Source organism: Balaenoptera physalus (assembly GCF_965194825.1).
Source record: "Balaenoptera physalus genome assembly, chromosome: 3".
NCBI lineage: Eukaryota > Metazoa > Chordata > Mammalia > Artiodactyla > Balaenopteridae > Balaenoptera > Balaenoptera physalus.
The window spans coordinates 105375595-105403552 of NC_138890.1; the positions used below are offsets into that span (position 1 = coordinate 105375595).

Genomic DNA, 27958 nt, shown 5'->3' on the forward strand with positions numbered 1-27958 from the left:
AGGAGTGAATTTGCTTTAAACAAGAAGGAAGTGGAGGTGGGTATTAGTCATTTACCATTATAGTTATATTTATTATGCAATGGCATTTCATGATGTAAGAAAATAACTTTCTTGCTAAACTTACCTACTGCATCTGCTGTTCTGGTATCCTGGTAAGCTTTGATAGTTTGGGATTTGTCAGCTAAGATCTTGTCTTACATATAAACCAACAAAGCCTACTTTAAGTTATGTACCTCTTAACAGCTCCTAGATTAGAGTCTGGCGGTAGGTAGTTGGGATGGGGAGGAAATCAAAAACATATTTGTTATGCACTTAATATGTGGTGTGGGTACTGCACTAGGCTTATTTAATCGTTTATTGCAGGAAATTCATACAGCACTTCTAATGGAAGACTTTCAAATTTAGTTGATGCGCCAGTGTTAATGGTCTTGCATTAGCAAACACCATGATGAGTTAGACGATCCAATTGAGTTGCTAATTTCCTCAACTCCCTAAACCATCTGTCTGATGCTAATCTCTGGATGTAAATTCTCTTGGGAATTGCTAGTGATGTGTTCTACACTAAAGATAATTTCTAATGTTCTGAAGACCAATGTGAAGAAGGCAAAAGAGTTTCAAAAAATCACTTAAAATATGAAGTTAAACAAATTACATAAGTAATATATATATAAAGGTAATATATAAAGTAAAAGTGAAAATTCTTTTTTTTTTAACTGCCAGCTCCACTCCCATTCCTCTGAATAGTATCAGTTTCAGTTAGACCTCAGACATCAAGAGGAGCACAACTGGATATTTTAACAGAGTGTAATATAGGAAATAGGTTAAATTGGTGCTGGAGAACCAAAAAAAAAAAAAAAAAAAAAAAAATCAGGAAAGGAACCCTGGGATAGCTGAGGGTAAAAGTTGTAGTTACTGGAAACTAGAAGCTGGGAGGAGAGGTCCTATGGAGCAGGGACTCTGAGATGGTTGAGGAAGGGGGTACTGGTAGGTGGTGCTAATGTTGATGGGGAATGATGAGGCTGGTTTGGGGAATCTCGAGAAAAAGCTGGAGGATGGAACCATCCTCTTTTTAGTGGAGCTTAAAAAAATTCAGCTGGCAAAGGGGAAATGTAGTTTACACAGTCCTAACCCTACTGTTACACATTTGAATACAGAATAGTGGTTTGGAGCTGTGGGGAAAAAAAGTGTAATGACCAACACAATTGACCATATATTTTATGATCTAAACCGGGTTACTTGAGAGTGAAGGAGCTTAGGGGAGACTATTATTTATCTTGGCACAACAGGTGTAATTCAGAACTAGCCTGGGCAGACTAGGACATAACTGTCACCTGATCTCTGGGATAGTAACCATTGTTATTTTAGAGATTCTTTCAACCTGTTTCCTTTGTATTTACATGAAATTATAGAAGTAGTTTTTTCCACATGAATATTCTATCCATTCTTCAGCTAAGTTTTATAAAGGAAATGTCTTTAAAAATTTAGTAACTTAAGTGCTGCTGTGTTCCAGGCACACATAGTTATTTACATACATTATATATTTTAATCTCAGTAACCTGAGGTAGATACTGTTGGGTTGTCTTTATTTTACACACAAGAAAACCAAAGCTTAGGCTTAAGTAACTTGTTCAAGGTAGTAGGAATAGGAATTGGAATTTGATCCTAAGTCTTCTGACTCCATGGCCCACTCATAGCCACTAGATTGTATTATCTCCTTACAGTGACTTTTATAAACTATCTCAAGGTGTAAAGGATCAGACTTTTAAAACTACAAAACTAAGAGATAGAATCTGGAATTCAGAGGCTCAGCAGCAAAAGCATTAAACATTTATGCATAATCTAGCACGGCATTTGTTGTATTATGTGTTATTCCATGTGAGTTAACATTTGGTGCCAGTCCTCTGGAAGCTAATAAGCTTAGATAGACTGTTTCTAAAATCATGGAGTCAATACATTGAAAAAGTAGATGTTTGGGAAAAAAATAATCAATACAATATTAAGCAAATGCTTATTGATAAAGTGCATATTATTGAGTAGTCATAAAATATTTTCATTTTGAGAAAACATTTTTTCCACTTACCCTTTGTGGAGAAGATTTTATTTTAGGGGCTGTTTGAATGAAGAAAGAACTCTTTAAATTCTTGGTAGGAAATGGAAGGAACCTTGGGCTTAGGAGTATATTTGGTAAAAGGATGTGTGGGAAGATCTTTGAGGCATCTAGCTGGAGAGGAGGAAGGTTTATGGACCTGATAGTCTAAAGCAAAGCTCTTGTCGGTCTCAGTGGTCAGAGAAGAGGGTCAGTAAAGGTTATTTTAATGGTAGACTGATGACTTGTTTAGGATTTGGGTTGCAAAGAGAAATTCTTGGGATGAAATGTGGCAGTCATCTGGATGGCAGCTTAGTTGGGTCTTGGAGATCTTGATTAAACAGCCTAGGCTTACCCATTCAATTGAAATAGGTAATTTGCCTACATATCCTGATTCTGTGTTGTCATATGTCATTCTACATTTACAGCATTCATTGAAAACTTCATCTAAGACTCTACAAAAGATTGCCAAATACAATCTAAAACTAGTGAAATCAAGTCTCTGTTTTTTCTGAGATATTTACGTTAGAGTTACCTTTGTGAGTTGTACTGTAAATATTGAGTGTAATTATAATAGTATTATCTAATTGTCTACAAAAATCCAAGTTGTCTTTTTCTTTAGAACTTGGGAAAGCTGTATGTCTTGTGCTGTTCTGAGAATATGTAAAGTATTTTTTCATTGTATGATAATTTTGGGAAGATTACTGACATTTTATAGAATCAAAGATCAGCAGGGTTACTTCCATTTTATACTTAATTAAAAATATTTTTAAATGGGTTTTCTTTATTCCATAATAAAAGAAATCAGGGATACTTAATAGACTTCTGGAGTCCAATATTTCTAATTTTAATATGATTGTAACATTTGTCCAACATACCACTGTGTTCTCTGAAAAGAGCAATTATTTTCTCCGTGTGGCATCATCATAGACTGTCTGCCCCCAAGGTCTTCCAAAAGGTCTGTGTAAGCCTGACAGCTAGGAAACGTGTACTGTTGTAGAACATAAATTCTGTTGACTCATTGATACAAGCGTACTCCTAATGGATGTCTCTTTAGAGTAAATAGCATTCAGCATACATCGGCTAAATGCTAAATGGTTAAAATATGTCCAAATCATATTTCCTATCATGGATGACCTCCTTAAATTTCGCAGCAGATTAATGATTTGTGTTTGGCTTACTGAGGAGCAGTCTTTCCTTAGAAAACATGCATTTTGCTTATGTTGAAAATTCAGGCATTTAAAATCCTTGCCAAGCTGGTAAACTTAACCATACTTTAAGCAAAATCTACATTTTTCTTTTTCATTTTCTATTAAGATAAACATATTCAATTAAATCTGGAATAGTTGGCCAAAACTAAACTTTCCAGGAGACTTTTTCTATACCAATCCTGCTGAGAGAGGATTATTGCTAACCTAAGTCCTAAGAGATGGTGTGATGTTTTTCAGCATTGGCAATAAAAACAAAATAACTCCCTCATAGAAAGAAAAGCAGCAAGATATAGATTCTAAAGATTTTCTTTACGAAAGGAAACTGTGTTCAAATCTAATTGGCTATTTTCACTGCTATAGCAAAGATTAAAAGAAAAAAATAGCTAGGAAAGATTTTTTAAAACTAGAAAATGTAATATCTGTTGTAACTAACTTATTTGGTTTTGGGAAAAATTAAATCAGATTATACTTGTGAAAATGTTTTGTGAATTGCAAATTTTATTAAAATACGAATTTTTATATAATTAGGCGTGTACTTTGGTTGGAATTATTGATCTATGGGCCCAGGTGACTTACAGTTCTATAGTGTGATCCTGGAAATTCTGGGATCTCCAAGGCCCCTAAGGGACTCTCAGGTATACCCAGACCCAGGTAGCTAGGAGATTGCTTAGAGGAAAATTTTAAACCCACATTAGTTTCTTCTTTGGAATGTTCATAAGCATGAGCAGGCACAGTGTTCAGTCCATTTGAAGGAAGTATATTCTTAGGGAACCTGGGGTATCTCAAAGTAGAGAATTATATAAATCATATACTGTTTACATTTGGTCAAAACAATAATAATGTTAATTATTTCCATTTGGTTGAAATAAGCTTAAAATCATAACAGTTTATATTTCTACGTAAGTTATTATGATCAAAAGATATTAAAAGCATTATTGTAAAAAGCTAATCTTAATTCCTAGCAGCTATTAGGGTCTTCATTTCTAAAGGGTATTCATTTCTTCATTTCTAATTCATGTGAAAAAGAGATAGAAAAGGCAAATTTTTTTCCTTAAAGAGTTGTTTCTATTTTATTGATAATTTATATCTCATCTTTTTCCAAAGAAAAATTTATAGCAAACGTCTCCAGCACAAATACAGTAAGATTATTTAATGAGCAGTAATAGATTATAAACCAGATGGAAGGAAGAAGAGACAAATCAGAGTCAACTTCAGTTATTCAGTGTTAACTTGAAAGAGTTTTCAAATTAACTGGCTAGCAGACACCTGGGACGAGGCTTATCTCCCCATCATAAATAGCTGCTTTTTACCCCTTTTAGTCTCTCCTTCTTCCTTTTGTCTCCCTGGGATTGGAGAAGTGCTGAGTTAACTGAGAAGCATCTCTGGTTGAAGTGGGGGTGAGAACCTACAGCAGCCCCTTATTCTCCAGTACATGGCCCCAACTCCTAGACTATAGGGGAGGGAAAATACTGGATTCCTGCTATACCTTAGTGTTGTTAATCTACAGAGTAGTTAACCTGTTCCTACATAATCAAGACATTTGTTCCAGGAATCCAGACCAAGGTAAAAGGTGAGGGCTAAGAGGTAAAAAAAATATAAGCTTGATTTAGACTCTGACTTACTGTGTTGATGTAGAAGTTTCCAAAGTGCAAAGTAATTCACAGACTCATTGTTTGCCCAGTGACATACCCCATATACTACTTTCTAAAGAAAGTCTAGAAACATGAAATTAAAAGAAATTAGGATTGCTGTAATGTATGGCCCAGTATTTTAAAACATGGCTCAGGATTCTGATAAATTGGGCACTGAGGAATGCCCAATTCAATAGCTGCTAACCATATCAATAGCTGCTCAGGGGTTCCTAAGCCTCAAGGAAGCCAGAGATTTAGGAGTGGTGTGGGAGAAGCTGGAAGGAGTTGTCGGAAAAGGATGGGTAGCCGAGAAACACTGATGGCAAGGACTGCTCAGTAGTTATTGGCTTGTGCATTTACAATCTGATCTTGGATGTTCTGGGATCTCCAGGACCCCTAGGGTGTGGAAAACAATATCATCCAAATTTCTGTTTTTGTCCTGAGACTGACTTTGCTTGACCTCAGTTTTCAAAAGAGCACAGAATGAAATCTTAGTTCCATACTGTTCTAAGGTGACTGGGTGGGAATCCACTGATGGGATTGAATGGGAACACCTGGTTCTGGTTTCATTTCAAAAACTTGTTTCATTCATGCACAGAAGAAGTTGGCACACTTATTTTTCCCATTTTGTATCACTTAGGGTATCATCCCATGTAACCTAAAAGTGAGAAGTGTAATAACTCTTGGTACCTCAATTTGGTAGTATTCTTGTGAGTTTTCAGTGAACAGTGATTGCACTTTTGTCTCTAGGGAGCCATTTGCCTTGTATACATTAATAGCTGTAGACCAATAAGAGGAGTCATTAGCTAGATTCTTGTAATCTATGGGTCTGATTTTTTAAAGCTTCATCTTGTTACATATTCAACTTTGTTAATCTCTATTAACTAAATCTTATGTTTTGAGGATGTTCTTTTTAGGGGGAGGGATTTTGATTCTTGTAATTATGAATGTGTTAAGAACAAATTTACATGTGGTGCAATTGACAATTAATTCACAGGCCTTCTAACTTATTTTAATCAACCAGTTCTTCGCTTAAACCTTTCTCGATGCATTTCTTCAAGGAAGAATATAAATGTACTTAATCTGTTCAAATTAGAATAGTATTTGGAGAGAGAAAAATAGGACAAAATATACTTTCAACTTCCACCAGGGGGACCTATTACTGCAACTAAAAAATTGAATCTGAGGAAGAACATGCATTTCACTGACAGTTACATGACATTAGTTTTTTTTTTTGAGGTATACACACATTTGAAAAAATGCTTTTATATTCCATATGAATATTTCTCATAATTTTATTTTTACATTATATGTAAAAATTAAAATATAAAAATAGGGAAATAAGATGAGGTTTTCTTGATTTAACAAACTTCTTTTAGTAAATAATTATAAAATGAAAATATAAATTCAGTCTTTATTTGAGAATAATTTGTATTTAAAATTATATATAGGATGACCTACATAAAACAGAGAAAAATCTTTTTCACAAAACACGTTTCTAAATTTTGCCAATTCAGTATATTTTATTCCCTACTCTACTGGCTTTTGTCTGTGATGTAAAGGCTTATAGTTTTTATGGAGCATTTTAATTTATACTATAATATTTATAATCATAAAATGGGTAAGTTGTGTAATCACAAAATTGGTAAATCTTTTTGCCTCATTTCTAGTGAAGACATTCTCTTTTGTGCCTTCAGATTATACATGCTTTCTTAGCATCAGGTACTATTCTATTTGTTTATACTAATATTTCTTAATATTCCTTAATTTTTTTTATGGTTCAAGTAATTCTGTTTCTATATTCTAGGTGTTTTTTACATGACTCATGTTACTACCTCCTTCCTGAGTTTACTGATTAGAAGTAATTTACATTAATGGTTTTCAGTGATGAACAGTTTACAAATTCTGTGGGGCAGATATTACTATCTCCATTTTTCAGATCAGGAAACTGAGGCTGAGAATGATTACATCACCTGACTAATGTAATATACTGTGCCTTCTGATTCTAACCCCAGGATTTTCTCCACAATACCACAGTTGATTTTAAGGTATTCCAGATATGGACTAATCATCTTTCCAAGCATATTTCTCAACCAAGACTAGTGAACTCATAATTTGAGTTAGTGTACCTTCTGACTAGATATGTTTTTCTGTACGAGAAATGCCTTGCTCTAGATAAAGTATTTGGATAATTTCCATTGTCCCTAGGAAATACCAGCACCTGGTGTTTTAGTTGTAGCAAGAGATATTTTTTGTTCATACCATAATAATACATTTGACTCAACAGTGTTTTAAGGATGCCTTTGAATTTCTGTTTACAGACACACACACACACACACACATACACCATTTTTCTCCCCAAAGAAAAGTTTTAACTCTACATTATGAAGAATTGAATGCAACTCAAGCAAAATGAGGTGAAAATGTGTTTCAGACATGTGAAAAGTTTTACTCATACTAAAAGAAATGCCAAGTTAAAGTACTGTGAGATACCATTTTCACCTATTCAGTTATTTTTGTAATATACTCTGTTAAACACTAGAAGGTGTGTGTGTTGGGGGGTGATAAATAAATAAACTAGACATTCTTCCACTGCTGGGATTAAAAATTGGTACAACCACCAATGGATAACATCTATCAGCCCTATAAATGATAGACACTGCTTGGTCCAGCAGCATGTTTCTTGGAACTTAGCCTGTGGATATACTTGTGCACATGCAAAATTATTTATGTTTAAGGTTATTCATAGGTTTATTATAGCAAAAATTGGAAATAAATGTCCCTTGATAGGAGGTTGGATAAATAGAATACTACACAGCTGTTAAAGAGAATGAGAAAGCTCTACACTGATATGCAAAGAGTTTTAGGCAATATTAAATGAAAACTGCAAGATGCAGAACAGTCTTAAGCTACCTTTTGTCTAAAAAGGAAAGAATAAGAATACATATTCATATTTCCTTTTATATTCATAAACTCTTGAAGGATACACAAAGGATTAATACAAGTGATTACCTGCTTGGGATTGGAGGCAAAAGAGGCACCTGGGTAGCTGAGAGATGTGTAAAAAAGACATTTTCTTTAGAACCAGGAGAATATTCTACCTATTTTAAAAGTGTGTATGTGAGAAAGAGGAAAGAAAAAGAGAATATGTAAGTCAGAGATTAAGTAGACAAATATACTTTTGCTTCCTAAAATGACAATAAATAGGTATTTTTGAAAAGGCGTACACCAACAAGGACAGAGAGATTGGAAGAGGAAGAAATAGCGAATTTCTGGAAGCTGGAAAGCAGATGAATGAATGGTACTGACTCAGCAGACCCAGAAAGCCAAATTCTTCGCTGACAGTGGGAAAAGCTGAGAAGCTTTCACATTGCAGAATATCCAAAAGGTTCAGGAATTGGCTTCTCCAGTTACCTCTGGAAATGCGATTGAAGGTGGGGCTAAAAATAGGAAGAATGGTTGAAAGCCTCTTTAAGCAGTTAAGTTCCCAGTTTCACAGCCAGGCAAATTCCCTTCCCCAATCTTCTGGTTTAGTTTCTGGACTGGGTTAAAAAAAGAAAAAATCCCACAAAACTCTTTGGATTAAGATGTACCAGGAAGAGGTAGGGGAGGGGTAAGTAACTTGCTGAAAACAAAGTGATTAATTGAGCATTTGCGTACTGAATATCAAGACCCTTTCTCTCATTTCTCTTTTCCCACTTGGTGCGCAGAGTGTTCACAGTCCAGTCTAGGCTGAAGATGCTTCTTTATGAAATCTGACCAGTCAAGAGAAAAGACATCTGGGGAATCCAATGGAATGACCGGCCCAAACACAGTACAGTAAAGCTCACAGTTGACAAGTGCTAACATGAACTTAGAGCTTTCAGGCAACGTTTTAGTACCTCACTCTTAAATATGAAAAACCAAAGATCACTAATTAACTGAGGAAAGTTTTTAACCTGAAAGATAAAGACTGTAGTAGATGCTGTGTTGCACTGTTCAGATTGGCCCTTCAAGGACTGAAGCTTTCCTCCAGCTGCTGGTAATGTTGACTACTGAGTGCTCACTTTCAGCTGAGTGGCTGAAAAGTGTCACTTTGCCTAGGGTTACATCCTCTCCTCAGAGCAGCCCACATCTGGTTGAGAGGTAAGATGTTGAGTTGCGGTCACAAAGACATGGTTCCCTTGCCTCAACTGGGGACAAAAATGGGGAACAACTCTAAAGGGCCATTCCGGCTTCAGAATTCCCTGTGGGATTGGCTGTTGCAACTGCATCAGAGGTCAGCTTCTCGGTCGGCCCAATCCTGCCTTCCTCACTCACTTAAAGGTATTGTTCCTGAAGGCACTCCCCAATTAACCACCTGCCCCTAAATCTCGGCCTCAGGAAACCCCATCTATTACAGAATCTAAAACAAATAAACAGAAAAAAAATGGAAAGAAAAAGATTAATAACCTCAGATAAATACGAGAAGATATTACATCCATGCTACAAAAGCAAGACACTGTAAGAAGAAAAAAGAATAAAAAAGAGCTGAAAATTAAAAAAAAATGTGATGGTAGAAATGTAGAAAACTCAATAGATAAGTTTAAAGGTAAAGTTTAGGAAATCTCAGAAAGTACAGCAAAAGGTGTTCTGAAGGTGAGTCTAAATATCTGGCATCTGAATAAAAAAAGCTTCAGAAAGAGACAAGAGAGGAAATGGGTGTCATGGGGGAGAATAAGGGGAAAGCAATCAGTAAAATAATAACATTTCTAAGAACTTAAAGATATGAGCTTCCAGGTTGAGTGCTTGGCCCAGTTGTGAATATAGGGCACCTCACAGCAAAATGTCAGAATACTAGGGAGCAAAAACAAGATTCTGTAACTTTCCAGAGAGAATAGATAGGTTACATACAAAGTATTAAGTATCAGAATGGTTTCTTAGCACACTGGAAGCTTGAAGACTATATATCAATAGGTTCAAAACGGTGAAGAAAAATGACTTCTAAGCTAATATTCCATAGCCAGGCAAACTGTTAAGTGTGAGATAGAATAGACATTTGAAGACCTGAAAGTTCTCAAAAAATTTACCTCCCCATTTGTCTTCTTTGGAAGCTCCTGGAAGATACACTCCCGTAAAATGAGGACATATTATAAGAAACTATAAGATGTATTGTCCATGAAAGAAGAAGCAAAGCAAAATATGATGTGGATTAAGCAAATACCAAGGTATTGATTGTGCCCTAGGCTTTAGAGAATGACCAATCCAGATTTGAGTAAGTCCGAAAGCTCTGGCAGGAATTATTCAAGATGAAATCACTAGAACACCTACCGTGAATAAAAAATTGAGAAGAGATTTAATAATTTTCAGAGAGTTTGGGGTTAAGTTGGTGATAACTACATGTAAAACTAAGTAAATGTAAAAACAAGATTGCTATTAACTCCAGGGAAATGAAAACTTATGCAAGAAAGAGAAAGAAATAATGTCTTTACTGCCTAACTGTAAAAAACACATACATAATCATAAAAGGTAAATGTTGAATATTTCTCCATCAAATCTAAATGTGATCCTTGCTGGGTAGAGTAATCTTGGTTGTAGGTTCTTCCCTTTCATCACATTAAGTATATCATGCCACTCCCTTCTGGCTTGCAGAGTTTCTGCGGAGAAATCAGCTGTTAACCTTATGGGAGTTCCCTTGTATGTTATTTGTCGTTTTTCCCTTGCTGCTTTCAATAATTTTTCTTTGTCTTTAATTTTTGCCACTTTGATTACTATGTGTCTCGGCGTGTTTCTCCTTGGGTTTATCCTGTATGGGACTCTCTGTGCTTCCTGGACTTGGGTGGCTATTTCCTTTCCCATGTTAGGGAAGTTTTTGACTATAATCTCTTCAAATATTTTCTCTGGTCCTTTCTCTCTCTCTTCTCCTTCTGGGACCCCTATAATGCGAATGTTGTTGCGTTTAATGTTGTCCCAGAGGTCTCCTAGGCTGTCTTCATTTCTTTTCATTCTTTTTTCTTTAGTCTGTTCCGCAGCAGTGAATTCCACCATTCTGTCTTCCAGGTCACTTATCCGTTCTTCTGCCTCAGTTATTCTGCTATTGATTCCTTCTAGTGTAGTTTTCATTTCAGTTATTGTATTGTTCATCTCTGTTTGTTTGTTCTTTAATTCTTCTAGGTCTTTGTTAATCATTTCTTGCATCTTCTCAATCTTTGCCTCCATTCTTATTCCGAGGTCCTGGATCATCTTCACTATCATTATTCTGAATTCTTTTTCTGGAAGGTTGCCTATCTCCACTTCATTTAGTTGTTTTTCTGGGGTTTTTTCTTGTTCCTTCATCTGGTACATAGCCCTCTGCCTTTTCATCTTCTGTATCTTTCTGCAACTGTGGTTTTTGTTCCACAGGCTGCAGGATTGTAGTTTTTCTTGCTTCTGTTGTCTGCCCTCTGGTGGTTGAGGCTTTCTAAGAGGCTTGATGGGAGGCTCTGGTGGTGGGTAGAGCTGACTGTTGCTGTGGTGGTCAGAGCTCAGTAAAACCTTAATCCACTTGACTGTTGATGGGTGGGGCTGGGTTCCCTCCCTGTTGCTGTGGCGTCAGAGCTCAGTAAAACCTTAATCCACTTGACTGTTGATGGGTGGGGCTGGGTTCCCTCCCTGTTGGTTGTTTTGCCTGAGGCAACCCAACACTGGAGCCTACCCGTGCTCTTTGGTGGGGTTAATGGCAGACTCTGGGAGGGCTCACGCCAAGGAGAACTTCCCAGAACCTCGGCTGCCAGTGTCCTTATCCCCACGGTGAAACAGAGCCACCACTCGCCTCTGCAGGAGACCCCCCAACACCAGCAGGTAGGTCTGGTTCAGTCTCCCCCAGGGTCACTGCTCCTTCCCCTGGGTCCCGATGCACACATTACTTTGTGTGTGCCCTCCAAGAGTGGGGTCTCTGTTTCCCCCAGTCCTGTCAAAGTCCTGCAATCAATTCCCACTAGGCTTCAAAGTCTGATTCTCTAGGAATTCCTCCTCCCGTAGCCGGACCCCCAGGTTGGGAAGCCTGACGTGGGGCTCAGAACTTTCACTCCAGTGGGTGGACTTCTGTGATATAAGTGTTCGCCAGTCTGTGAGTCACCCACCCAGCAGTTATGGGATTTGATTTTACTCTGATTGCGCCCCTCCTACCATCTCACTGTGGCTTCTCCTCTGTCCTTGGAGGTGGGGTATCCTCCTTGGTGAAGTCCAGGGTCTTCCTGTCAATGATTGTCCAGCAGCCAGTTTTGATTCTGGTGCTCTCGCAAGAGGGAGTGAGAGCACGTCCTTCTACTCCGCCATCTTGGTTAATACCCCCGTAAATGTTGAATATTGATCTAACCAAAATTAATGAAATAATATTGAGAAGATGAGGGAAGAATGGGTGTGTGTGTGCATATGCACATGTGTATGTGCATGTGTTCATGTGTCTGTATTTGCTGTGTTAGAGAACTAAATGCTCATCTTCTATAGAGAGAAGTAGCAATATAAGAATGGAGCATACTTTAGTATTAAGAACATGAATTTTGGGTTCAGACTGCCTAGGTTTGAAAGATAGCTCTGCTGCTCTCCAGCAGTGTGACCTTAGGCAAGTTACTTGACTTCTCTGTATATCAGTTCTCATCTATAAAAGGGAGATATGATGATACACATCACACACAATTATTGTGAGGGTAATATGTAAGTGAGCTTAGATCACCACTGTACTGCTATGTAGTAACTGCAATATAAATATTTTCAATTTACATTATTTGTTATGGACTGAACTGTGCCCTCCCCCACCACCGAATTCATATGTTGAAGCCCTAATTTCTAGTACCTTAGAATGAGGCTGTATTTGGAGCTAGGGCCTCTAAAGAGGTAATTAAGTTAACATGAAGCCTTTAGGGTAGGCCTCAATCTAATCTGACTGGTGTCCTTATAAGAAAAGATGAGGGCATACACAGAGAGACACCAGGGATGCATGGGCACAGAGAAAAGGATATGTGAGGAGAAGTGTGTCCTCCTCACAGATGGCACACAGAGAAGGCAAGCTAAGGAGAGATGCCTCAGGAGAAACCAAACCTGTTGACACTTTGATCTTAGACTTGTAGCCTCCAGAACTGTGAGAAAATATATTTCTGTTATTTAAGGCACAATCTATGGTATTTTGTTATGGCAGCCCTAGCAAACTAATACATTGTCATATTCCAGAAGATTTACCTTAAAGAGCTAAGAGTGGTTGTCTCTGGGAAGCAGGATATGATAGTACAGAAGAGATGGCTTTTTTTTTTCCTAATGAAAACTTTGTGGAACTCGTTGATTCCGTAAACTACGTATATTTATAACTGAAAAAAAGCACAAACAAACAAAAAAAAAATGGAAGGCAGCATCTGATAAATCAGTTATCTCTTGTCTTTTTTTATCTGAGTCATTAAGAACTCTTTGGAGTTCTCTTTCAAGCACTGTAGACATCTGGGTCTCTATCAAAGATGCCACTAAATAGGGGCTAATAGCACTTTGGGCACTCTTTTTTAATGCAGGCTAGATTAAATCTAGCCTCAATAATGTCCAGGTAGCCAACTGGGACTCATTACTCCTGGGTAGGAACCTGAATTCACCAATAACTCTTTTTTTTTGGCTGCATTGCTGCACGTGGGCTTTCTCTAGTTGCGGTGAGTGGGCTTCTCATTGCGGTGGCTTCTCGTTGCAGAGCACGGCTCTAGGTGCACGGGCTTCAGTAGTTACAGCACGTGGGCTCAGTAGTTGCGGCATGCGGGCCCTAGAGCACACGGGCTTCAGTAGTTGTGGTACGTGGGCTCGGTAGTTGCAGTGCACCGGCTCTAGGGTGCACAGGCTTCAGTAGTTGTGGCACAGGTTCAGTAGTTGTGGCTTGCGGGCTCTAGAGAGCAGGCTCAGTAGTTGTGGCACATGGGCTTAGTTGCTCTGTGGCATGTGGGATCTTCTTGGACCAGGGATCGAACCCATGTCCCCTGCATTGGCAGGCGGATTCTTAACCACTGTGCCACCAGGGAAGTCCACCAATAATTCTTTTATAGCTGAACCCCCCCCCCCGAGAGAATTGTGAAATGATACTACATATCTCTCACCTCACTTGACAACAGCGTATTTGTTATGGGTATAATTTTTTTACACTATATTTCCATATAGTTTTCCTTGTCTGGTCTCTGATTTCTCTCTGTGTGGCCGTTCTGACATTTTTACCCCAGAGAAGATATAATCAGTTAGTATGCTTTTGGCTGCAAATAATAGCCACCTAGGAGTGTTTAACCATAAGGAAATATTCTCTCACATAAAAAGAAATCTTGAGATGACTGGTTCTAGGTAGGGTGTCTAGCTCAGTGGCTCAATGACATTATTAGGGACCAGATTTTTTGTTTTTATTCTGTGTGCTATTCTTAGCATGGTGGCTACTCTTGTCATAGGTGCAAAATAACTGACTGCAGCAGTTCAGGCCTTACGTCCTCATAAATATCCAAAGGCAGCATGGGAGAAGAAGACATTCACATTTGAACATTTTGCCAGAAGCCCCAGCATGTCTCTTCTCACATCTCAACGATCATAATTGCATCACATGTCATTCCTAAACAAGTCACCAGAGTAATGGAATTACCAAGGTTGGCTTACTCCAAATAATGCTCTCTGAAGTTGGGAAGGGGCTCAGGCTCCCCTGAAACACATCTCTGACTCATACCTGAATAAAGTCAGGATTATGTTAGCAAGGAATAAGGGAGGAGAAAGGCAAATGCCATGGAATAGAAAAGAAGAAATATACATTTTAGCAATAGTTCTGGTGAGGTAGGAAGGGAAAGTGGAAAATTCTTTCACTGAGAGGAGGAGAGAGAGAAAGGCAGTGAAAGGTCAGTGATGAATGTCCTGACTCCACACCTTGGGGTTTAAACTTGGGAAGGGGCCTTGCAGGCAGAGGTTAAGGGTGATGGAAACACACAGATTCCTAGTGAAGGGACCCTTAGTCTTGGCTTCTTAAGACATGGTTTAGGACATTGCAAGTCTTTTAGAGAAGTCCTGAAATTGGAATAAAGCCACATCCAACATGCCACTGTGTAAGAGATTAGATTGCTGAAGAATGCGGCAAGTGAGAGGTATCTGAGAGGGTATGTGAGTGCCATATAATTTGAAGTTCCTGTAGAAGGTGGATTTTTATGCCCGAAGACTGGTTGAGGCCAATGACTGGGCTGCAACCAAAAGAACTGACAAAACTGCATGGATCACAGGAGAGCTTCCCTACATCACTGCCTGAGGATATGAAAGCTTCACACTCCCTCTACTGTTTCTCGAAGGGAAAGGGGAAGGAAGGGGAAAAACAGATCTGACAGAGATTTTGAACTTTGCATTGACTGAATATTCACATTTCAAAATGCAAATAGACTGAATTACATTTAATTGGAAATTTTTTTTCTACTGGAATAGGGCTTCAGGATAAGAAGAGATCAGTTATAGAGAAGAATTACCATTTTTCTTCACCTCAAAGTATATAAATTTTGGCCATGCAATGTTTTACATATTTCAGGATTATCTTCTTTTTTTTCTTTCTTTAATCTTTTGGGGCAATATTGTAAAAAGTGGAAAAGGAAAGAAGAAATGTAAAGATGGAGATGCGTAGGGCTCTCTTGAGAAATTGCTACATGATTTTACAGAACATCAATTAGGATTATGTAAAAATAATGCAAAATTATTTAGCTAACCACTTTCTCCAAAAAGTTAATATGATTAATAAAATATTATTAGTATTTTTAGTAAACCTAATATGATATCATTTAACTGGGTTTTAAATACATGCATTAAATTTTTTTTTTTTTTAATGTAAGGATAACCATGATTCAGTACAGAAACAAGCAACCAGGTTACTTATATTTATTTTGTTTGCATTATGTTTTCTCTTTACTACCTATGTTTAACCAGGTGGAAAACAACAGAAATTTTCCATTTTTTAAAACAAATATAACCTGGTCAGGAATTGCATTTACATTCTACTACATTATAATAAATCATGAATGTTTACAGTCACATTTAGCACTCAGTGAAAACTCAACACATGTATAATAATAATAGGAAAATTTGTTGACCAAAATGTTGTAATAGCTACTAAAAATACGTGAATAAATTTTAATATCCAGACCGGAAACCACAGACATACAGTGTGTATCTGAGGCACATGCATCATTTGAACAGGCGCCAGAGTTATGTAGCTAAAGATTAAAGTGTGGTTTAGAGATATATTCCACGCCGTATGCACATGCATTGCCTCCATTAGCATTAATAGAATTTACATGCACACAGAGGATAGAACTGAAATTTGTTGAAAGACAAAGAAGGAATGATTTTTAACTTTGTAATTCCAGGAGCATGGGACTGTATTATTAAAAGCTCTGTGAAAGGTCTTAATTTAGGAATTGAGATATAGAAGCTCGTATCAAACTACTACATGTGTACTTCGTTTGTATTATTAGAGAAAAGTGAGCCAGGCAAGCTAAAGAATTTGTCAAAGGCTGATCTAGCTGAGATCATAGTACTGTTTAGAAATGGAAAACAATGTATGCATTTTGGATGTGGATTAATTTGAAGAATATGAACAATTTTTTTTAACATTTTTTCATCTGAGGCAAAATGTAATTGGTGTTATTGTGTCCATTAGTGGGTGTACACACACACACACACACACCAGTAATTTATAGTATTTATATTCATTCAACTATTAGCATCTATCCCCTACCCAGGCTTTAGGAAAATATAAATATTTTCAGCCTATGGAGTGTATTTCTTTTTCTTGCTGCAAAATTGTCAAATAAATTGTTGAATCCTAAGGTCTCAGGGAAATTTGGGGGAGGACTTAGAGGGAAAAGTAAATTTGTATCCTCTCATTTACTATTTCCCAGGAAATGGCTCTCATTAAATGTGCCTATTCCTTTAGTGAGTATCAGGAAGAAAGAAATTAGCTAAACAACGAATCAGATCAAGATGGCAACAAGTGAGAGACTTAACTTTCTGTGGGAAAAATAATATTTGAAAGTACAGTTTATTTTGGACAGTCTCTGCAATATGTTCATTCATTCATTTAGCACATTCTTAGTGAAGGTCTACTATGTGCCAGTCACTTTTCTGGCTCTGCTGACCCAGGGGCAAATAAGACAAAGTTCCTGACCTTATGGATTTTACAGGTGAGCAATATGCATTAAAACCTTAAAAAATGTCCTCACTTTTTTATTTAGTTATTATATTTTTATTAATCTAATCTGATACTTAGAGATTTGTGCAAAGATTGATGCACACAAATTCCTATTGCATCATTATTTATAATGATAAAAGTATAATCTCCTTAAACGCCCAACAATATAATGCCATGTATCAAAGGCTTAGATACTTTTGAATATGTATTGAAGTTCTCTATAATAAGAAATAGATATCTCTAGGTAGTGAAAAAGAGTACGTTTAATTGTCATGATTCTTTCCTACCCTTTCTGAAATTTCTGAGCATACATTGCTTTTTAAATTTAAAATAATTTTAAGGTCCTTTTAACCTAAAGAGGTAAAACTGATAGACTTTGGGGGTAGAAGATATTTGTGAAAAGCAAGGCCTCACTATTTCTTTTGCTTACACAAATCGTCTTCCTCTTATTTCTGAAAGGTTGCTAGTGCCTGTGCCAGAATCCCTTAGTGAATTCTTCTATATCATAAGAAACTAGTTCAGAAGTGTTTGAGGTGCTGTGTATGAATTGAAATGTTTGGGTCAGACTTGAACTTTAAGTGAGAAGAGGCTATGGAGGTGAGGAGGAGTGTTTTCTACTTCTTACACAGAAATGTGAACTGTCAGGTGCTCCAATGCAAAACATGTCATAATGTATTCACAAGTATTACGTTCTACTTCTAGGAGTTTGAAAGGAGTGAACTTCCCACCACCTCTGAAGTTAGGTGGGCTATATTATATGTTTTGGATGATAAAACTGGAGCAGAAATGATATGTGTCAACCAGTGGTGGGAATGTTAAGAGCCCATGTGCAGTCTGGCATTCCCTTGCTGTGATGATCCTGAAGCTATATGTTAAGATGGAATTTCCACAGCCTGGGTTTCTTAGTGACTTAGTGACAAGACTGAAATCTCCTATGATCTACCTTTAATATTTAGCATGGAAAGAATTAAACTGGTTGTATTAAGTTGCTATGTTTTGGAGCTGTTTTATTATCACATCATAATCCAGTTTTGTTGGATCGATAAAAAAGTAAACAAAAGTATAATTTTTTGATATCTTAACAATACAGATTTCCATCCACAGATTATTCGCTGAGTAGTTGGTTTTTCAAATGAATAGTTTTTTTTCTTTTTAACCCAGATGGCTATCATACACTAGTAAGTCAGGAAAAGTTGAAATCTCAGACACCGAATAGCTTATATTTTCATCCACCCCTTGTAGGGCAAGGAGTGTTTGTAAGTTTTACCTTTAGCTTTCTCTGCAGGTCATGACAGTCACAGGTAGTTCACAAGACGGTGAAAGTTTTTCCAGCAAGGCTGTGAAATTTTTTTTAAAATGTGGTTCCTGACACAGAGCTCCTAAGACCATTGTAATTTCCTGAGTGAAAAGAATGCCTGACACTGAGCTCCTTGAGACTTCCTTGAAATTCCTGGGTGATAGGAATGTGTTTTGTTCTAATGAGGTGACTCTAAGTGGGCTCCTGGATGGGGGTCAATCACCAGAAAGACCAAGCCAAGATTAAAAGCTTGAAACTTTCAGCCCTAATCTCCATTCTCCAGAGACAAGACAGAGTTAATATTCCATTGTGCCTACATGATGGAGATTCCAATAAAATCCCCATAGTACAGGGTTTAGGGAGTTTCTTGGTTGGCAAACACATCCATGTACCTAGAAGGTGGTACTTCTCAACTCCATGGTGACTGAATTACTTGTGTTAAGATCCTCCCAGATCTTGCTCTATGTATCTCTTCATCTGACTGTTCATCTGTATCTTTTATCATATCCTTTATAATAAACTGGTAGATGTAAGTAAATGTTTCCCTAAGTTCTGTGAGCTGTTTCAGCAAATGATTGAATCCAAGGAGGGGGGGTCATGGGAACCTCCAATTTATACTAAGTTGGACAGCAGTTGTGGGTAACCAAAGGTCCTACTACTTATAATTGACATCTAAAGTTGGGGACAGTGTTGTAGGACTGAGTTCTTAACCTGTGGGGTCTTCACTAACTCTGGTTAGTGTCATAATTGAGTTGAATTGTAGGACACCCAGCTGGTGTCACAAAAAATTGCTTGGTGTGAGAAAAAGCCCCACACATCTGGTATCAGAAGTGTGAGTATGGTAGTAGTGTGAAAGCAAAGGAGAAACACACAGAAGTAAGTTTTTCCTTACAAGGGCCCATTACCTAGAATCAAATCTGCTGATAGAAGAACAGAGAGCAGCCTTTGTGTTCTGTGGCTCAGCTACAGAAGCCATTTATAAAAATAGGGCTGCTGCTTTAGACGTGGGTAAAGGATCTTTGAAAGCTTGACCTTGGAGAATGGAGAATGCTTAGTGTTTTTATCTATTTGTTTCCTTATTTTTTTATTTATGTTAAAGTAGAAATTTCTAAGTATGGTTCTGTGACTCGCAATTTACCTACTACTTTATAACCATTCTATTGTGTGTATTTCATGTAGGTTGTGACAAACTGAAGGGACTTTTCTTTGTTAAATCTGTAAAGCATCCATTATAAAGACATGCCATGCTTTTACAAATAGAAAATTATGAAGCACCTTTCTAAGGTCATACACACTTTCCTTGGTGTGTATGTTTTATTGCTTTTCTTGAAGATTGATTTTTCTTTTCTATTTTAATAGTCATCCCACAAGTCCCCCAATTTATATGGACTCAGTTTTTAACACCAGCAGAGACATACTAGAATTTCTTATTCCTAAATACAATTTCCTGGAAAGAGAATCTGATTGGACAAGCTTTAGTTGAATATCCAAATCTGGCCCAATTAATTCTGGTCTATGGCACCAGGACACATGGGTATCAGGACCCATCTCTGAATGGGGTGGAATATTTGTTCTCAGAGAATGAGGTTGACAACCTAGAATGTGTATGCGGCAGATAACAGTTGGAAAACAGTATAGTTGGAAATCATTGTTTTAGAGTATTATCAGTACAATTATATAGATTATTAGTATACTCTCAAAGGATTTGACTATCACAGTCAGTTTCTAAAATTGTTTCCTTGAGCTGTTAAGAATATTTCTATATGGTTTTTATTTAAATTAATAACATAAGGGGAAAATATTGATGTGATTTTGGGCATGTAATTTTAAAAACTAAGTTGTACTTTATAATAAAAGAATTACTTTGTATATAATAATAATATCAATGAATATATAATAGTATTTATGGAGTTGGGAATGGGTATGTAGTTAAGTTTATAGAAAGTATATGAAATAATGATTTAAATATCACTAGAAGACATATCTTATAAAGCAAACGGTTTACTTAAAATTTAAAATTAAAAATTCAAAGTAAAGAAATTGTATAAGAATGCAAGAGATTTCTGTGCATTAATTTTGTATCCTGCAACTTTACCAAATTCATTGATTAGCTCTAGTAGTTTTCTGGTGACATCTTTAGGATTTTCTATGTATAGTATCATGTCATCTGCAAACAGTGACAACTTTACTTCTTCTTTTCCAATTTGTATTTTTTATTTCTTTTTCCTCTCTGATTGCCATGGCTAGGACTTCTAAAACTATGTTGAATAATAGTGGCAAGAGTGGACATCCTTGTCTTGTTCCTGATCTTAGAGGAAATGCTTTCAGTTTTTCACCATGGAGAATGATATTTGCTGTGGATCTGTCATATTTGGCCTTTATTATGTTGAGGTAGGTTCCCTGTATGCCCACTTTCTAATAATGAAAGATCAGAAAGAGAAATTAAGGAAACAATCCCATTTACCATTGCAACAAAAAGAATAAAATACCTAGGAATAAACCTACCTAAGGAGGCAAAAGACCTGTACTCAGAAAACTATAAAACACTGATGAAAGAAATCAAACATGACACAAACAGATGGAGAGATATACCATGTTCTTGGATTGGAAGAATCAATATTGTGAAAATGACTATACTACCCAAAGCAATCTACAGATACAATGCAATCCCTATCAAATTACCAATGGCATTTTTCACAGAATTAGAACAAAAAATTTTACAATTTGTATGGAAACAAAAAAGACCCCGAATAGCCAAAGCAATCTTGAGAAAGAAAAATGGAGCTGGAGGAATCAGGCTCCTGGACTTCAGACTATACTACAAAGCTACAGTAATCGAGACAGTATGGTACTGGAACAAAAACAGGAATATAGATCAGTAGTACAGGATAGAAAGCCCAGAGATAAACCCACGCACCTATGATCACCTAATCTATGACAAAGGAGGCAAGAATATACAGTAAAGAAAAGACAGTCTCTTCAATAAGTGCTGATGGGAAAGCTGGACAGCTACATGTAAAAGAATGAAATTAGAAAACTCCCTAACACCATACACAAAAATAAACTCAAAATGGATTAGAGACCTAAATGTAAGACTAGACACTATAAAACTCTTAGAGGAAAACATAGGAAAAGCACTCTTTGACATAAATCACAGCAAGATCTTTCTTGACCCACCTCCTAGAGTAATGAGAATAAAAACAAACAAATGGGACCTAATGAAACTTAAAAGCTTTTGCACAGTAAAGGAAATCATAAACAAGACAAAAAGACAACCTTCAGAATGGGAGCAAATATTTGCAAATGAAGCAACTGACAAAGGATTAATCTCCCAAATTTACAAGCAGCTCATGCAGCTCAATATCAAAAAACCAAAAATGTAATCAAAAAATGGGCAGAAGACCTAAATAGACATTTCTCCAAAGAAGACATAGAGACGGCCAAGAGGCACATGAAAAGATGCTTAACATCACTAATTATTATAGAAATGCAAGTCAAAACTACAATGAGATTTCACCTCACACCGGTCAGATTGGCCATCATCAAAAAATCTACAAACAATAAATGCTGGAGAGGGTGTGGAGAAAAGGGAACCCTCTTGCACTGTTGGTAGGAATATAAATTGATACAGCCACTATGGAGAACAGTATGGAGGTTCCTTAAAAAAACTAAAAATAGAACTACTATATGACTCAGCAATCCCACTACTGGGCGTATACCCTGAGAAAACCACAATTCAAAAAGACACATGTGCCCCAATGTTCATTGCAGCACTATTTACAATAGCCAGGACATGGAAGCCAGTTAAAATAAATGTCCATCGACAGATGAATGGATAAAGAAGATGTGGTACATATATACAATGGAATATTACTCATCATAAAAAGGAACAAAATTGGGTCATTTGTAGAGATGTGGATGGACCTAGAGTCTGTCATACAGAGTGAAGTAAGTCAGAAAGAGAAAAACAAATATCGTATGTTAACACGTATATTTGGAATCTATAAAAATGGTACAGATGAACCTATTTGCAGGGCAGGAATAGAGACGCAGATGTAGAGAATGGACGTGTGGACAAGCAGGGGAAGGGGAGGATGGGATGAATTGGGAGATTAGGATTGACATATATACTCCCATGTGTAAAATAGATAGCTAGTGGGAACCTGCTGTATAGCACAGGGAGCTCAGCTCCATGCTCTGTGATGACCTAGATGTGTGGGATGGGGGTGGGTCAGAGGGAGGTCCAAGAGGGAGGGGATATATGTATACATATAGCTGATTCACTTCCTTGAACAGCAGAAACTAACACAACATTGTAAAGCAATTATACTCCAATTAAAAAAAAAAGAAAGTAAAGGAATTGTTAAGGGTTTACAATAGACTGTTGTTTACTAAAGTGTTAGCTTTACAAGCTGCTCCTTTAAAAGGTTCCATATTTTCACATTAGTGTATGTCAAAGGCTCTGATATGTTCACTAGGAAAAAAGGCTGTTCTACCTTGTAACCCAAAATTGTTTGAATACAGATTTTTATCATTTAATTAATTAAAAATGCTACAAAATTAGTGTTATGAGCTCAGCAAGTTGGCTGATTTTGAGGGCTTCATATCACTACCTGTTAATTTTCCTACATTCCTGTAGTCAGTTGGAGTTATCATATTCTAATAATACATGTTTTAGAAAGGAATGATAAGAACAAATGTCAGGCAAATGTTAGCATTTGTCAGGTTCCTCAAGCTCTCTTTTCGGTGTTCAAACACCAAATGAGGTCCCTAATAAGGACCAGGGGACATATTGTACATTACTGATAATTGATGGACTTCATTTTGTGTTCTACAACTCCACAAGCCACCAAAGTGAGTGTCTGTGTGAAGTCAGGCTTAGTCATTTTAATCTCTACTTTTATATACTAGGAGCATCTCATTTCCATGGATATCATAGCAAACATGATATTGGCTGAAGTCAATTTAAAAGAGTTCAAGTTCAAGTGATGATAAATGGAAAAGAAAAAAGATAAGACTTCATTTTAATCTTCACTAAACAATGGTTGTGTATTTAGTTATTCATGTATTTATCCAAGTAATATTTATTTAACATTGACTATGTGCCAGGCACAATGTGGAGATAGGCAGATTCTCTGCCCTTTCTGAGCTGATGTTTTGTCATGAGAATGAAGCATGTCCACAATCTGATGCTGAAATATTACACCATATTGCAAGAATAAATACAGGTTTCCCTGGAGGTGGAGAGTGAGGGCTGGTATTAAGGAGGTTTGAGGTTTGTTAAATGTTAGCCAAATTATTGAGGGCTTAGCATAGTGGTTCCCAAACTTTAGTGTACATTAGAATCACCTAGGGACCTTGTTAAAACACAAATTGCTGCCCCACAACTCCAGAGTTCCTGATTCAGTAAGTCTTGGGTAGAGAGTGAGAATGTGCATTTCTAACAAGTACCTAGGAGATGCTGATCCTGCTGGTCTTGGGACCACATTTTGGGAATCACTGACACAGGGAGTGTATTAGTTAACTATTGCTAGTATAAAAAATTATTCCAAACTTAGATGACTTAAAACAAATGTTTATTATTTTACACAGTTTCTGTGGGCACAGGTCTGGGAGTGCTTTAGCTGGTTCTGGCTTGGGGTCTCTCATAGGTTTGCAGTCAAGATGTCAGCCAGGGCTGCAGTCATCTGAAGTCTAGACTGGGGCTGGAGGATCCACTTCTTACGTGACCCACTCACTTGACTGTTGACAGGAGACCTCAATTCCTCACTGGCTGTTGGCAGGAGGACTCAGTTCCTTGTTATCTGCATCTCTTCATATGGCTGCTTGAGTGTCATTATGTCATGGCAGCAGGCTTCCCCCAGAGCAAGTGATCCAAGATAGAGGGCAATGAGGAGGCTACAGACTTTTATGACCTAGTCATATACCATCACTATGCCACATGCTATTCATTAAAAGTGAGTCACTGAGTCCAGTCCACACTTAAGGGAAGGGGAATTAGGATCCACTTTTGGAGGGAGGAGTGTCAAAAAAATTCGTGGGCATATTTTAAAATCAATGTACAGATTATACTCTATAATTAGTATTTAACTAAGTAGTTATTAGTTATTTACTAATATTAGCAATTAATTAATTAGTGATTAACTCTTCAAAGATGATAATATGATAAAGGAATAAAGTAGAAATGCTGAATAGCCAGAATTCAATAGCTAGAATTCATTATTACTATACTTTCACTTTTAGTGATTTTGAAATATTTTGAAAATAATAGTAATATAACATTGTTGCTAGTATTTTGAATATTTACTCATATTTTGAATATTCCTATTTTATAAAAATGTATTTTACTTAAATGTAGATACTAGGATGTCTCTTTATGTATGTATGTATATATGCGTATATGTCTGTATGTACCTATTTAGCTGTTAACATAAGTTTGATCTAGTAATGGTTTGAATCCCAGTACATCATTTAGTAGCTTTGTGACCTTGAGTAAGTTATTTAACCTCTCTAAACTCAGCTTTCTCATCCGTAAAATGGATTTGATAATAGTACCTTCTTTATAGAATTGGTCTGAAGATTAAATGAAATAATAAATACTGAAGAGCTTAGTACTTGAATATTATCTCCTTTTTATGAATATATATATACATTAAAAATAGAACAATTCAGAAGGGATTAAAATGAAAAGTATAAGTTTAGAGAATAGTGGACTTCAGTGAATGTTTGGAGAGAGAGAAAAAGTTTATATCTTAGCCAAATAGATAATTTTAAATTGTATTGAACATTGCTGTGCTTAAAGAAAATGAAAAACTTTAGCTATTTCTCATAGCTTGTACTCTAACCTCCTGCCATACTGCTTACCTTTATCTTTCTCCATTCTTTCTCCACTCTCAAGGAAGATCTTTCCCAAATTTCTTACATTTTTCATCCAGAACAATTTAATCTTCCTTTTGTTCTTCTGTTTTCTTCTGATCTATATTTTCCCATCCAAGTGGCTCATCAGGACATTTTCCTAAACAAAGACTGTTCTTTCTCTCTTTAAGAATAATATTTGTACCAGCTGTTTAACATATCTTTTAAATTCTGCTACTTATAGACTAATTCCTAATATATCCATTAGCAACCCATAGCTATTGACCATGCACTTTGTGTTGTAATCATGAATATACTGAGCCTATGATCTACTGAAATAGGAGGTGTGAAATAGTAGGTCTGGTGTACACCATTTGTGTGACACTGGCATATTCTTATTAATTTCTGAGATATGATGTATCATGAACATTGTTTTTAATAATCCCAAATATCACTTTGTATTCCATGTCACATAAATCTAATAAAAATTTCAAAACCTCAATTTACTAGAAGGCAACTAACCTCAGTTTGAAGTTTTAAAATATAGTTTCCTTAGAGAACAAAGGTAAAAGCCAGGGTTATTGACTCTTAGATTCTTGTCCAGGATTCTGTGCCTTCAACTTCTAATTTCAGAGGTTTGGAAAAAATGATTAGTGGTCAGGATGATGGCTGAGGTACTGTCAAGTCTTGCCATCAAAAAAGGTTTTATTATGTTTTGTATCCTTTACTTAATGCTTCTTAGTTTCATCTTAAGATCTGAATAAGAATCTCTCCAGACATACATACCAAATAAGACTCTCTTGAGGTGGAACCTAGGAATCTGCATTGTAGCAAGTCCTCCAGTGCTGCTTCTGTACAATAAAATTTGCTCTGCTTAGTAAAATAGAGTTGGAAAGATTTCCAATGGCAACCTTGAACCTACAAAAAGGATTTTCTCATTTATGGTTAATTAACCAAGGATTATATTAAAATGAACAATCTCCTAATTGTTCTGGCTAATTGAAACTTTACTATAATACAGTTTGTTGATTGATTTTAAGAATTCTATTTGTACCTTGCAGTCAGTGGATGAGGCAATGAATATTTAATGACTGGTTTAGATGAGCTAGGTATTAGAAGAGTGAAGAGGTGTAAAGTGAGAAATAATCTAGAACCCAGGTCTCCTTACTTCTAGTCCAGTGCTATTTGAGTTGCTTTTAATTTCTAAGGTTGTTTTTGCCTCTCATGCTCTGTTTTTAGTTTTAATATAATTAAAACTTCATTTGACTATTTTGATTTCATCTTTTTCAGATTTTATTAGAGATGTTTCTTTTTGTGATATAGTAGAAAGATTATTTGCTTTGAAATCAAATTGAATTGTGAATTCTAGTTCTGCCAATTACTAGCTGAATGACTGTGAGCAAATTTAATAAGTTCTCTGAGCCTCAATTTCCTCATCTATTAAATGAGGGTAATAATTCCTACATTATAAGGTTATTGTAAGGATGAAACAAATAGATGCTTACATTCCTATTTCCTTTACTTTAAAAAAAAAAATTATTTGTTGGATTGGTTCAAGATGGCAGAGTAGGATGTGCTCTCACTCCCTCTTGCGAGAACACCAGAATCACAACTAACTGCTGAATAATCATTTACAGGAAGACACTGGAACTCATCAAAAAAGATACCCCGCATCCAAAGACAAAGGAGAAGCCACAATGAGATGGTAGGAGGGGTGCAATCACAAAAAAATCAAACCCCATAACTGCTGAATGGGTGACTCACAAACTGGAGAACGCTTATACCACAGAAGTCCACCCACTGGAGTGAAGGTTCTGAGCCCCATGTCAGGCTTCCCAACCTGGGGTTCTGGCAACGGGAGGAGGAATTCCTAGAGAATCCGACTTTGAAGGCTAGCGGAATTTAATTGCAGGACTTCGACAGGACTGGTGGAAACAGACTCCACTCTTGGAGGGCACACACAAAGTAGTGTGCACATTGGGACCAAGGGGAAGGAGCAGTGACCCCATAGGAGACTGAACCAGACCTACCTGCTAGTGTTGGAGGGTTTCCTGCAGAGGCGGGGGGTGGCTGTGTCTCACCGTGAGGACAAAGACACTGGCAGCAGAAGTTCTGGGAAGTACTCCTTGGCATGAGCCCTCCCAGAGTCCACCATTAGCCCCACCAAAGAGCCTGGGCAGGCTCGAGTGTTGGGTCACCTCAGGCCAAACAACCAACAGGGAGGGAACCCAGCCCCACCCATCAGCAGGCAAGCGGATTTAAGTTTTACTGAGCTCTGCCCACCAAAGCAACAGCCAGCTTTACCCACCACTAGTCCCTCCCATCAGGAAACTTGCACAAGCCTCTTAGATAGCCTCATCCACCTGAGGACAGACAGCAGAAGCAAGAAGAACTACAATCCTGCAGCCTGTGGAACAAAAACCACATTCACAGAAAGATAGACAAGACGAAAAGTCAGAGGGCTATGTACCAGATGAAGGAGCAAGATAAAAACCCAGAGAAACAACTAAATGAAGTGGAGATAGGCAAGCTTCCAGAAAAAGAATTCAGAATAATGATAGTGAAGATGATCCAGGACCTCAGAAAAAGAATGGAGGCAAAGATCGAGAAGATGCAAGAAATGTTTAACACAGATCTAGAAGAATTAAAGAACAAAAAAACAGAGATGAACAATACAATAACTGAAATGAAAACTACACTAGAAGGAATCAATAGCAG

General features: G+C 37.0%; 1 pseudogene across 1 annotated transcript in view; it reads left to right on the forward strand.

Annotated features, from left to right (window-relative positions):
- Nucleotides 1-27958, forward strand: part of LOC309657009 (phosphatidylinositide phosphatase SAC2 pseudogene) — a 139878-nt pseudogene that overhangs the window by 57638 nt on the left and 54282 nt on the right. The window lies entirely within an intron of this gene.